Source organism: Camellia sinensis, chromosome 4, assembly GCF_055761805.1.
Source record: "Camellia sinensis isolate YWXY chromosome 4, ASM5576180v1, whole genome shotgun sequence".
NCBI classification, from domain to species: Eukaryota; Viridiplantae; Streptophyta; class Magnoliopsida; order Ericales; family Theaceae; genus Camellia; species Camellia sinensis.
In genome coordinates this window covers 43,021,426-43,035,361 of record NC_138964.1, presented here as the reverse complement: position 1 = coordinate 43,035,361, position 13,936 = coordinate 43,021,426, and positions in this window count along the sequence as shown.

Here is a 13,936-nt window from a genome sequence, read left to right as displayed (position 1 = left end):
CATAAATCCCGAATTACCTATTTCACGTCTCAAATTAAACAACTTACCCATTGTATTCACCGTCTCAAATTAGCCAGACCAACTACCAAAAGAGCCCAATATATCAATTACCATCAGATTCAAGCCCGTCGCAATTTATTTGCTCACAACTACAACTATTTACATCACCATCAAGATTATTTAGATCTTCTTTCTGGCTGCTAACCATTATTTCTTTCTCAACAGATGTCTCGTCCAAGGCCTCCCTCCAAGGCTTTAGTCTCATCCTCCAGTAAACCTAATCAACTTATTATCCCTCCTCCTTTGGAGTCAGTTACCCAATCTCATTCACTTGAAATGATTAACCGTTACCAAACTCTTGGTAACATCTATCGTCCTGATTACTCATCTGCATTGGCTGCTGTAGACACCCCATTTTTGACTGACCTTGAGACTCAGACATCACCAATTGAGCGCTTGGTGATACTGCATATCGTGCTCGTCCAGAAGTTTTAGAGTCTCGGCTGCGAGCCTTGCCTCCGGACTTCCGGACTCTTTTGTGCTTTGCCTCGGTTTGCAAACCAGGCTCGGTTTTCTCTGTTTCTTTTCCTGAGGGGAGGGAGAGGTCCTGTAGACCATCTCTCAGTGGCCGTGGGCTACATTTTCTGGCTGTAGGCCATTTTTCCCATTTCGGAGCCCGGTTCCCGGTTTTCGGAGCCGTCAGGCCGTGTGCCTCGGTTCGGGACCGCTTAACCATCTCCTATTGGTCCGGTTTTTGGCATGCATCTTATTTACTCCCTTTTGAGGGACACTGAGGTCTGAGAGACCCACTTCGTGGTCGAACACCACTCCCGGTGCCTAATAGCCAGTTTTCGGGGCCTCGGGCTGCGCGTTTCGGCCCCCGAACCTTCATTTTGCATCGGTTTGGGCTCATTTTTGGTGGAGACCTTATTTTCACTGTTAGAAAGCTTGTAGGAGGGTGGGAGGCCAGCAATTTTTCTGAAAAGCCAACTTCTTTTTGGTCAAAAGTGGTTCAGCATGAATCCGGGAAGGAGAAAAATCTGCGCGGCTTCACCAAAACGGGCGTAACTCTTTTCACAAGAGGAATTAAGATATGAGGTCACCACCATTGGAAAGCTTACTTCCGGGGCTTCATTTTGCACTCAAGAATCTCCCAAGTCCAAGTTCGGGGGGGAGAGATGTGGTTGGTTGAAGTCCGCTTGGACCGAATCTGCGCGGCTTCACGGAAAAGGGCATAACTTTTTCTACAGGAGGAATTTTAATGCAAGGTTTGCGCCATTGGAAAGCTAACTTCTGGGGCTTCATCCTAAAGAGTGGCCGGCCACTTTTTTCCCTTTGACCTAGCCGGCCGGCCACTTTTTCTGGCCGGCCGGCCACTTACCTGGTGGATGACTTTTTTTCCCCTTTTAAACTGGCCGGCCATGTTCCTTGCAATACACACTTTACAGCTGTATAGCTGTATCCCCCAGAAAATATCTCAATCCGGGGGATATTTTGTGGGGGAAAACTTGCCTCCTTTTCCCCCACCTTTTGCCTCCCTTTGCTCCCTCTTTTTTGTCCATATAACCAGCTGCTAGCATTTGTATCAGGGGTTAGAAAAAATCATCTTCAAGCTTGCATGCAAAAATCCTCCTCCATCTCTCTCATTTCTTTGAAAACCTCCAAGTCCAACACCACCATTTCTTCTACACCACCAACCCCCACCCTTCCATCCTCCATTCCAGAAGTTTGAAGGTGTTCTCCAAGGCTAAAGGTGCTGCAAATTGGTCCAAGAAGTAACCAAAGATTGGTCTACAAGGGTGAGTTGCCAAATCCTTCTTTTTAGCTCTTTTTTTTGCAACATTTCTTGGCCTCTCTTTCTTTTTGATTTGAGCTCCGACCAAAACTGAAATTGGCCATATTTTGAGCTTATTTTCATCTTCCATTAAGGGTCTTACCCTATTTGGGACTTCCTTGTTGCACTTGCTTCATTACCCTCTTGTATGCCATCTTTCTTGCATGATATTTTTGGCTAGTGTGTGATCTGTTTTTGAGTATGTAATAAACTGTTAGTAGACCTATTTTGAGCCCTTCTTCAACATTGTTGAAGGGCTCATCATCATTTTCCATTTCCTTACGCTACTTGCCATTGTAGCCCCCTTTGAGGCCCTAATCTTGCATGTTTTTTTAGCTTATTGTGTTTTGGTTTTTGGCTTCTGATCCGAACTGAAAGTGGTCATATTTTGACCCCCTTGTCATGTTTCATTAACAATTTTTTTCTTTTTGTTGAATATTTTGCATACTTTGTGTTATAGCCACTTTTGAGCCTCATTTTGCATTGCATTTCTAGCATGTTTTTATACTGATTTTGGGGCTTCCATAAACTGTAAATGTGCATATTTTTGGTCCCTCTTCAATGTTGTAGAAGGGCATTTTTCAGTGTGGGCTTTGCATATACCACTTGCTTCTTTGGCCACCTTTTGGCCCATTTTCTTGCACAAGAGCTTAGCCATATCTATGTTTGTTTTTGAGGTTTTTACAGTTCTGTAAATGTGCATATTTTGGGCCCCTCTTCAATGTTGTTGAAGGGCCCTAACCTGTTTGGGGTCAGCAGCTGTGAGTTGCTTCATAACCTCATATTTAGGGCCATTTTTGCATGCCATTGTTGCCCTATCTGTGTTTGCTGATTGGCCATGATTTGTACAGATAAAATGCTTATTTTGGGGCTGCCTTGCTACTGTCTATTCATTGCATCTCCATATTGTGCATGTTTGGTATAGCTATAGGCCATTTCGGGTGCCAAAATTTATGCTTCGGGGCTATTCCATGCATCGGGTGCACTTTCGCCTCATTTCGGGGCTGTTTTCCCCCACATTTCAGTGCTGAAATTCCATTAGCATGCTTTCATATCATTTCCCATTATTGCATTACATATGCCATTGCCTCGGTTTGGGTGCCCGTGTGCACGCATTTCGAGGCACTTCATTTTCATCCATCGGCCTCTTATGTGAGTGCGGCTGAGGCTCTCTCATGTCAGTATAAGTCCATGTTGCATTCTATATGCCATTTTAGCCATATTGCATTGCGTATGCCATTGCCTCGGTTTGCGTGCCCGTGTGCACGCATTTCGAGGCCCTTCATTTTCATCCACCGGCCTCTTATGTGAGTGTGGTTGAGGCTCTCTCATGTTAGTATAAGTCCATGTTGCATTCTATATGCCATTTTAGCCATATTGCATTGCGTATGCCATTGCCTCGGTTTGCGTGCCCGTGTGCACGCATTTCGAGACACTTCATTTTCATCCACCGGCCTCTTATGTGAGTGTGGCTGAGGCTCTCTCATGTTAGTATAAGTCCATGTTGCATTCTATATGCCATTTTAGCCATATTGCATTACATATGCCGTTGCCTCGGTTTGCGTGCCCGTGTGCACGCATTTCGAGGCACTTCATTTTCATCCATCGGCCTCTTATGTGAGTGCGGCTGAGGCTCTCTCATGTTAGTATAAGTCCATGTTGCATTCTATATGCCATTTTAGCCATATTACATTGCGTATGCCATTGCCTCGGTTTGCGTGCCCGTGTGCACGCATTTCGAGGCACTTCATTTTCATCCACCGGCCTCTTATGTGAGTGTGGCTGAGGCTCTCTCATGTTAGTATAAGTCCATGTTGCATTCTATATGCCATTTTAGCCATATTGCATTGCATATGCCATTATCTGGGTTTGCGTGCCCGTGTGCACGCATTTCGAGGCACTTCATTTTCATCCATCGGCCTCTTATGTGAGTGTGGCTGAGGCTCTCTCATGTTAGTGTAAGCCCATATCATATTTCCATGTCATTTGCATTGCGCATGTCATTTTTTCGGTTTGCGTGCCCGTATGCACGCATTTCGAGGCATCTCATTTTTACAGCATAGTGCATACTAGGTTGTATCTTAGATCGCATTCAGTCATTTTCTCGGTTTGCATGCCTGTGTGCGTGCATTTCGAGACATCTCATTTTCATAGCATTGTGCATACTGGGCTGTATCTTAGTTGCATTCATGCATATCATGCATATTGCATCGTGTTCGGGATAGAAGTTAGCCCGGGCACGGGAAACGAGGTGCGTTTCGTACTCCGAGTGACGGAACGTGTCTCAATTTCCAGTCACCGACACTCCGGATTACCCATGATGGAGTTAGGTTCTTGTTGTGTTTACACGTGCATTCATTCTATATTGAGCTGCACATTTCGACTCCTCTGCCATCATGCATCGATATGCGTGATTGGTGGCACGAGGATCGAGGCATGCATATATCTATGAAAATACATTGCCATGTCCCTTTCCTGCTCTCTGTTGCAGCAAAATGAAGAATCAGCAACTTCTTGGAGTTTGGCGCGCATTTCAAGAAAAGGTGTAAACAGAGGCTAATTGGAGCATCCCAGTGGATTTCCGCGCAAGGCGGCCCAGACATGCATCATTCGTCAGGAGCAAGGCAGTCCCTAGCTTGCACGCCAGTTTTACAGCTTTCTTAGTTAATTTGATTAATTAATTAGGAATTTGTATATTATTTGGACTGTAATATTCTTTTATTCGGGACTGTATTATTTATTTGGACCTTCTGTGCGAGGGCATAACTGTAATAAGTGTGCGTGTGTGTGTTGTATGTCTTCCAACCCCACGTCTTTCTCCCTTTTATTTATCCGCTTATGATGGTTAGATTAGGACATATTTCAATTAGCATACAGTATGATAGCATGTTTGCATTCATTCATCTGTTTTGCATGCACCGGGCTCGGCGCATCATACTAACTGCATTTGTATTTCAATTCCAAATTGAATACATGTTAGCTGTAGCATTCCATATGCCATGTTTAGAATAGCCGAGCCTGCTATAGTTGCATTTTTGCATGTGTTGCATTAGGCATTTCTGTATACTTAGGATCATGCATGATTTCTAATGAAGTTTCTATTTTGGCTTGGAGTACTCGGTAAGCTTTATGCTTTAGCATCCTTGCATGCGTGTGAGTGACTGCCATGAATAGCATGCTTACCATGAGGCTAATTGCTAATGCGATATAACCGCCTGAATGCCTGTGGGTGAAGGTTGGGTTATTTGAATTGGAATGAATTATCAACTGTGAGTTTTAAGCCTACTAGATAGTGGCAAAACCATCCTTTCTTAAGCCCACCCGAGGGTGGCAAAATCTGCATTTTAAGCCTACTTGCGAGTAGCAAACCATCTTTCAAATAAACAAGCATGAAATGTTTTGTTCCAATTCGGGCGACCCAGTCTATACTTATATGCTGTGTGCATCACATAGTAACCTAGGCTAATAACCGGAATAAGAACACACAAAGTTTTCAAAAATAGATATCACGGTTAGTAGAGGCCGATCTTTGATCGGGCGAGCGGGGGTGCTCACGAAGTGACCTTCCCCAATCGTACCCAAGTTCCCGAGCCGAGGCAACTTTGGTGATGACAGACACGTGGCCTTTGGCACCGAGTCAGGGTTTCCTAAATTTCCCATTAAAAAACATTTAGGTGGCGACTCTGTATCTGGCAAAGTAGTCCATGTTTGGCACTTTTTTCAAAAATCTGTTTTCTTAAAACGATTTGCCGGATTTGGACTCTTTGGTTCAGACTTAGAACCGTGACAAATTTGAGAGTCCTGAGCTGTAGTGACCCCAATATGAACGGAACGGGAGCTCGTTCCTCCCGGGGCGTTCGGGGACGTCTACAGCTACCGATCTCTTTGCATCCAGCCATTCAGTTTCAGTTACTCCATTCCCAGTTAACCCCATTAAACCATCCCGATCTGAGTACATCAATTCACATGTTACTAACTTGTTCTACAAAGAACCCAGTCACCCAAAAAACCAAACCATTAATGAAATTGCTAAATTCCATTTTGGTTCTGGATGCCATTTCACCCTTTCATATCCAGAGAAAACCCTCTCCTATTACAAAGACATTCTACTCCATCACCATTCAATTTTGATCAAACCAATCCAGGATCGAACCTATGCTTACAAGATCCTATATCATTCAATTTATATTCACAACATTATTTCCATGGCTGAATGGGGTAATCCTAACCAGCTTCGTGATTTACCTGGTTATCCCATTCAATATAATTACCATGATTACGTTGATGCTTGGTTCAAGATTTTCTTGTACCAAAATGAAACTTTCAGTCATTCTTGGTTCATTTCATTTGATCAAAAATTCAAATCTGAAATACCTACCTGGTTTCTGAGATGGTGGACTCACTATGGCGCCATTTCACATATCCTCCCTGATGATCTCCGTGAAATAGTTAATTATTTTGCCTCTGTTTATCCCTTTATTGCTCATCAACGACAATTTCCATTATTGCTAATCTTTATATCCAAATACAAAATTCCATGGATATTTAAATGGCAATATGGGATTGATGATAACATCATCATTCGCCAACACATAGTCAAATGGTGGGTTAAGTTCAATGTACCCAGAATTCTTGAGATTGTTCAAGAGGAATTCCCACCTGATCAGTGTGCTCCAACTCCTGCTCTTGCTAAAGCCCAGCAGAACCCAACTGCTGCAATTACTCAAGAAAGTCAGCCCAATCTTCCTCCAGTCAACCTTGGAAGCCCCTCATCCAGTGGTTCCAAGCCCAAATCATTCAAATCAAAGTTCAAAGCTATTGCTGCCCAGCCAGCCCAATCAAAGCCCAAATCAAAGTCCAAAGTAAAAGCAAAGCCCATTTCACCTCCTGCTCAGCCCAAAGTCAAGTCCAAGAATAAATCCAAGTCATCCAAAGAAGATATGATCCAGTTAGCTCACCAACTTTTGAATCAAGCTAAAACCCAATCCACCAATTCAAACAGTTCAGAAGAAGGTTCAGCACATGCCCACTCCTCTGAAGAATCAACTAATCAATGTTCAGGACCCGAGTTTCAAAATGCCCAGGATCCGTTTGCATAATCAACATTGGATTCCATATAGATACAAATTAGCTTCAGTCAATACTCTTTTGAGAAAAGCTGTCAATTTGTATTCATATTGATTCCATTACTCACCGAAAGTGATGAATAGTAAAAGTTACTGTTCACTTTTACTATTCACCGTCACTATTCATCCAGACAACTTTTGTTTAAAGATACTCAACTATTCAATCAATCAGCCGAAAGCAACCGATAGCATCTACTTTTCCCCATGCGCTGCCAGCTGCTTTCATCAGTCAAATGCTGCTTTTCTTTTCTTTGTTTTTGTATATAATGTAATCAAGTTGAACTCATTCGGCAGACTTGGAAAAATTTCTGAAACAATCCAAGAGCTCTGAGTGAAACCCAACACCTTGTACTGTAATTGTAAGTTTTAATTAAATGTTTTAATATGTTGTTTGTTCAAATATATAGTCTTTTGATTTCGTAATCCATCTCCTTCATTCTCTTTGTACTGCTTTGTACTGCTTCCGCGTTTTGGTATCAGAGCCAAGTGATGTTGTATCCTGTTTCTAACTGTTTTGCTTCTTCTATTCAATCTTCTGTATTGTTTATTTGATTAATCCTGTTTTCAGCTTATCTTAATCACCCAAAAGATCAGTCTGTTCTATCCACCTAGTTTAAGTCACCCACTTCTTCCCAGTCTAGTGTAAGTCCTTCGGTTTAGGCAGAATCCGACTTTAGGGTTTCAAGATAGGGTATGTATGTATATTAGGTATGTGGTAAAATTGACAAGAATAGGGTATGTATTAAGATATCTGTAAAACTGGTTAATTAAACAGAACAATGAGTCGATTATTTAGAAGTAACTCATCCGTTAGTTCTAGGTCAACAACTTTGCCCTCAATACCTAATCAAGGATTAGTAATTAATGAGGAAGATGTTGAAATACAAAATGATAAATTTGATGCTGAATGGAATATACCCAAACTGCCAATTAAAGAAATTTATAAAACTACTTTTTTACAAAATGTTTTTAAAGTTGCTCTCCATGTTAAAACTATTGAACAAGTTTATGCTTTAGAAAAACCTAGGGAAACCTGCCAATTATTTGATAAAAAATTAATCAAGAGACATTTAGATAATGGTTATAATTTTATGCATATTGGCTTAATTCAAATAGGTGTAAATCCATTGACAATGGTAGGCAAAAACATTTCTGTTTTATTATGTTTAAGAGATGCTCGCTTTCTTAATTACAATGATAGTTTAATGGGTATGATGGAAACTGTTCTTCATAAAAGTCCAGTACATTTTAATTGTTTTCTTGATTTTACACTTAGTTTACGCGATCCACATATTCTCAAAGTATTAACATTAAACATTCAATTACATGGTTCATTCACTGAAATGTTGGAAAAAGTTCATAATATTGCTTTAATTTACCGTGTTCATTATAAATGCATGCAAACTAATTTAAATGTTCATGCGTTACACAAAAGCCCCAAAGATAAAACTTTATTAATTCAAAGCAGTAGTAGTAATGAATTCAACATTAATATTCCTCAAATGATTGAATGGAAGAATATAGATTTACCTGATCAATGGGTTACTGTCAATGAAACTTACAAACACAATCAACACCAACCAAACTTCTCAGAATAAACTAAAAGGAATTGATAATTCTACCACTTCTCAGATCAATAAACCTGTTTATACTACTCTCACACATTTACCAGAAGAAGATATTGCTTCAAATACTTCTCCAACTCAAACTGATTTCGAAGAATTTATACCTCCGGTAAATCCTCAACTAATGACAATCAAAAAGGATTTTACTCCTGATTTAGATAAATTACTTATTGACTTTAGATCCAAAGAAAATAGGACTAAAAGACATGCTTATCGTGCTAAATATGATTCTACTCAACAATCCAAAATAACTAGGAATTGGTATGATTTTATGGTTCAGTATGGTTTTGAATTATCTTTCTTTGACTATATGGATCAATATTACAAAAAGATCAACACAATCACAAAACATAAATGGAAAACTTCTCCTAATACTTCTGTTAGCTCTAATCATCCTCCATTAGAAAATATAATTATTGATCACCAAGGTTCTGAAGTTCCAGCCTCTCCTTTTAAATTACCTGGTACTGACCCTGAAATTAAAAAAGTTATTGAACAAAATAATTATACTAATCAATGTTTAAAAACCATTGGTAAACAATTAGATAAATTAGAAACTAATTTAGATGAACAATCCACAAAATCTACTAAACCCTTAGATCAACCTTTACTCAATCTCCCTAGTCATCGTTCTAAACGAACTAGCCTAATTACTAATGATCAATCTACTGTCAAAGCCATTGAACACTTATTTACTAAGTTAACTCCCAATGATACTTCTACATCCAAAGATAAAAGTCTTACTGTTTTAAATCAACAACCTATTACCAATACTGTTTTCAATCAATCTGAAACTGACACTACTGATAATGAAATAAATCAATTAGCCCAACAATTTCAATCTTCTAATCTTAATAAAATTCATTATCCCAAAGTTAATCCTCAAACTACCAAAAACTGGTATTCTCGACATACTCCACCTGATCTCCAATTTGAAGAAACTAATCTTAATAATCAATTTTCTGTTTCTGCTAAAAAATTATACGAATGGAATATTGATGGTCTTAGTGAAGATCAGATCCTTCAAAAACTAAATCATTTATCGATGGTAGCAAATAGTTATCTCAGTAATTATCCCTAATATTCTCAACCTGAAATTGTTTCCTTAATTACCTCTGGTTTCACTGGCATGCTCAAATCCTGGTGGGAAAAATACCTTACTGAAGAACAACGTGACTCAATCATATATGCTAATCAAACTGATGAAAATGGTCTACCTATTTTTGATGAAACTATTGGATGTTGTCACCCTGATGGAATCAATCAATTAATCTATACAATAGTCCGACATTTTATTGGTACCCCTACAAATATTTATTCTCGCATACATGACCAACTTAGTAATCTTACCTGTCCGACCTTAAGTGATTTTAGATGGTATAAGGATGTATTTACCTCTCGAGTTATGTTAAGAGAAGACTGTACTAAATCATTTTGGAAGGAAAAATTTATTAATGGATTACCTAGTTTATTTGCTCATAAAATTAGGGATGTTCTTAGTCAACCCACTGGTGTTATTGAATATGATAATTTAACATATGGTGATATAATTAGCACTATTCAAAAAGAAGGCTTAAAAATGTGTATTGATCTTAAACTTACTCAAAAAGCTAATAAAGATAAACATAAAGCTAAATATGAATTAGACAATTTCTGTGAACAATATGGTTTACCTTCTGTTGCACCCTCTCGTAGGAAATCACACAAATACTCCAAACATAAACATAAATCATCATACAAATATTCTAGTAAATATAAAAAGAATTATTCACCTTCCAAATCCAATGATAAATTCTATACTAAACCTAAAAAGAAATATTATAAATCAAAAGCACATCCTAAATCTAAATCTACCAAAGATGTTACTTGTTATAACTATGGTCAAAAAGGTCATTATTCAAATAAATGTAAAGAAAAATAAAAATTAAAAGATAAAGTTAATCAACTTCAAATTGATGATAACTCCAAAAATCAATTATATGAAATCTTTCAATTAAATCAATCTAATAGTAGTTCCTCTTCTACTGATCATCCCAATACTTCGTCTGATTACCAATAACCTAGTGATGATTCTGATAACAATATTAATATAGGATGTAATGATATTTGTTGTAAACCAGTTAAACAAATTACTGTTCTTACCAAAAACACTCAAGAAGAATCTGCTCTTATTGACCTGATTAGTAAATTAGATGATCCAAAACTAAAACAAAAATATATTGATAAATTAAAATCTTTATTAATCCAATCAGACACTAAACCAAAGTTTGATAAACCAATAATTAGTCTATCCAAAACTTTAGAAAGATTTAAAAATAAACAAAAAGAAGTTACCTTACAAGATCTACAACAAGAAATCAATCAGATTAAACACACAATCAAAGAATTACAACTTAAAGATAAAAAATTAGAAGACGAACTTATTACTTTAAAACTTAATAAAAGTCTAGATAATTTCCAAAATAATGATCAAGAATCTCCCCATGAATCTGAACATGATTCTGATCCCACTAATCCTGATAATTTGATATTTGATAATCGATTACACCAATCTCAATCCAACAATCCTGAAGAAAAACGGTTAAGTCTAATTAATAAACTTTATATTCAAAAATGGTATTCAAAAATTAAAATAATTATCAATTACTTTGAATTAGAATTAATTGCTTTAATTGACAATAGTGCTGATTTAAATTGTATACAAGAAGGTTTACTTCCTACTACATATTATGAAAAATGTCAAGAGAAATTAACTTCTGCTAATGGTAGTAAAATGCATATCAAATATAAATTACCTAAAGTGCATGTTTGCCAAGATAATGTATATTTTAAAACCTCTTTTGTTTTAGTCACAAATATGACCGATAAAATTATTTTAGGTTCCCCATTTATATATTTATTATATCCATTTACTACATTTAGTATAGGAATAACTACACATGTTTTAGGACATCCTGTTACATTTAAATTTTTATCTCCTCCTGAAATATTAGCATTAAATCAATTAAAAGATTGTTCTATTTCTCATACAATCAATCGCTTAACCCGACATTTAAATTTTCTTAAAGAAGAAATTAATTATATACGCATTGACCAACAATTAACTGATCCAGTTCTTATTTCTCAAATTAATGATTTCAAACTAAAACTTGAATCAACTGTTTGTTCTACCTTACCTACTGCATTCTGGCATAGGAAAAAGCATGTAGTTACCTTACCTTATATTAAGAATTTTGATGAACGACAAATTCCTACTAAATCTAGACCAATTCAAATGAATCATGAATTACTTGAAATGTGTAAAAAAGAAATTAATGAATTACTACAAAATCGAATAATTAGTCCAAGTAAATCACCATGGTCTTGCCCTGCTTTTTATGTTAATAAAAATGCTGAATTAGAACGAGGTGTTCCTCGCTTAGTCATCAATTACAAACCTTTAAATGCTGTTTTAGAATGGATTAGGTATCCTATTCCTAATAAAAAAGATTTAATTAAACGACTTAGTCAAGTTGTTATTTTCAGTAAATTCGATTTAAAAAGTAGTTTTTGGCAAATACAAATTCATCCTAGAGATAGATATAAAACTGTATTCAACACACCCTTTGGCCAATATGAATGGAATGTCATGCCATTTGGTTTAAAAAATGCTCCTAGTGAATTTCAAAATATCATGAATGACATATTCAACCCATTTAGTCATTTTTCAATTGTTTACATTGATGACATCTTAATTTTTTCAAAATTAATTAGTGAACATTGGAAACATTTAACTGCATTCTTTTACACCATTAAAAGTCATGGCCTTGTCATTTCTGCTCCTAAAATTAAATTATTTCAAACTAAGGTTAGATTCTTAGGCTATGACATTCATCATAATACTATTTTACCCATTAGTAGATCCATTGAGTTTGCGTCCAAATTCCCTGATGAAATTCTGGATAAAACCCAATTACAAAGGTTTTTAGGTTCCCTCAGCTATATTGCTGAGTTTTACAAAGACCTTCGAAAAACTTGTCAACCTCTGTTTGATAAGTTAAAAGCTAATCCTCCTCCTTGGTCTTATGTTCATACTTCTATTGTTCAACAAGTCAAACAATATGTTAAGTCTCTTCCTTATCTTGGTATTCCTACTGAAAACTCATTCAAAATCATTTAAACTGATGCCTCCGACATTGGTTATGGTGGCATCCTTCTTCAACAAGTTATTCCTCAATCATCTGAACAAATTGTTCGCTATCATTCTGGTGTCTGGAATAAAGCACAACTAAATTATAATACTATTAAAAAAGAAATTTTATCTACTATTTTATGTATTATTTTTATTTAAATAATATAAATAATATTAAAAAATATTATTTCGAGTTGAGCTGAGTCAAGTTTGAAATTTATTAATATCTATACTATATATTAAGCAAAAGGGGGTTTCTAACCCCCAAGGCATGTGGGAGCTCCAATATGTCAATCCTAATTTTCTAATTTTTTGTTTTTGTTTTTTTTTTAAAATTAATCTCAGCATTTATTAACTTTTCACAACCCATAAGACTTTTTGACTTCTCTCATATTGTAGTACCTTTTTTAAAACAAATATTTTGTATATTAAAAAAAATTTAAAACATATATTAAGCAAAAAGGGATTTCTAACCCTTAAGGCATGTGGAAGCTCCAATATGTCAATCCTAATTTTCTAATTTTTTAATTTTTTTTAAAAAAAATTTAACCTCAGCATTAATAATTTTTCTCAACCCATAAGACTTTTTGACTTCTCTCATAATTATTGTAGTACATTTTTTAAAACAAATAATTTGTATATTAAAAAAAATTTAAAACAAATATAAATATCTATATCTATATCTATCTATCTATTTATTTATATCTACCTTTAACCCACAAGTTTTGTGGGAGTTCCAATATCTGAACCTTAATTTCTTAATTTTTGTGATTTTTTTTGAAAAAAAAAAACTTAGCACTTATTAAATTCTTCTAAATCTTTTTAATTTCTCCAATACACATACTCTATTTAACTTTTTACATACCTATTGCAAAAAGTGAGTCTCATTTTTGTTTTCTCCTTCTTGACTTCTCACTTCTACACTTTCAATTTCAGTGACCACGTATACAAACAGTAAGTCTTCTTTTTGTTTTCTCCTTCTTGACTTTTCCTTTTGTTTACTGTTTTAATATTGTAGTTAGATAGCGCATAAAAATATTTATAATTTGTCTAGCGAATAAAAAATTATAATTTAATTTTTTAATATGATTGATGTTAGATAAATATAAACCCTTACAAAGAGAAAAATGTGATTATAATTAGTTGAATGATTCTTTTTTTTTTTAATGTGATTGTAGTT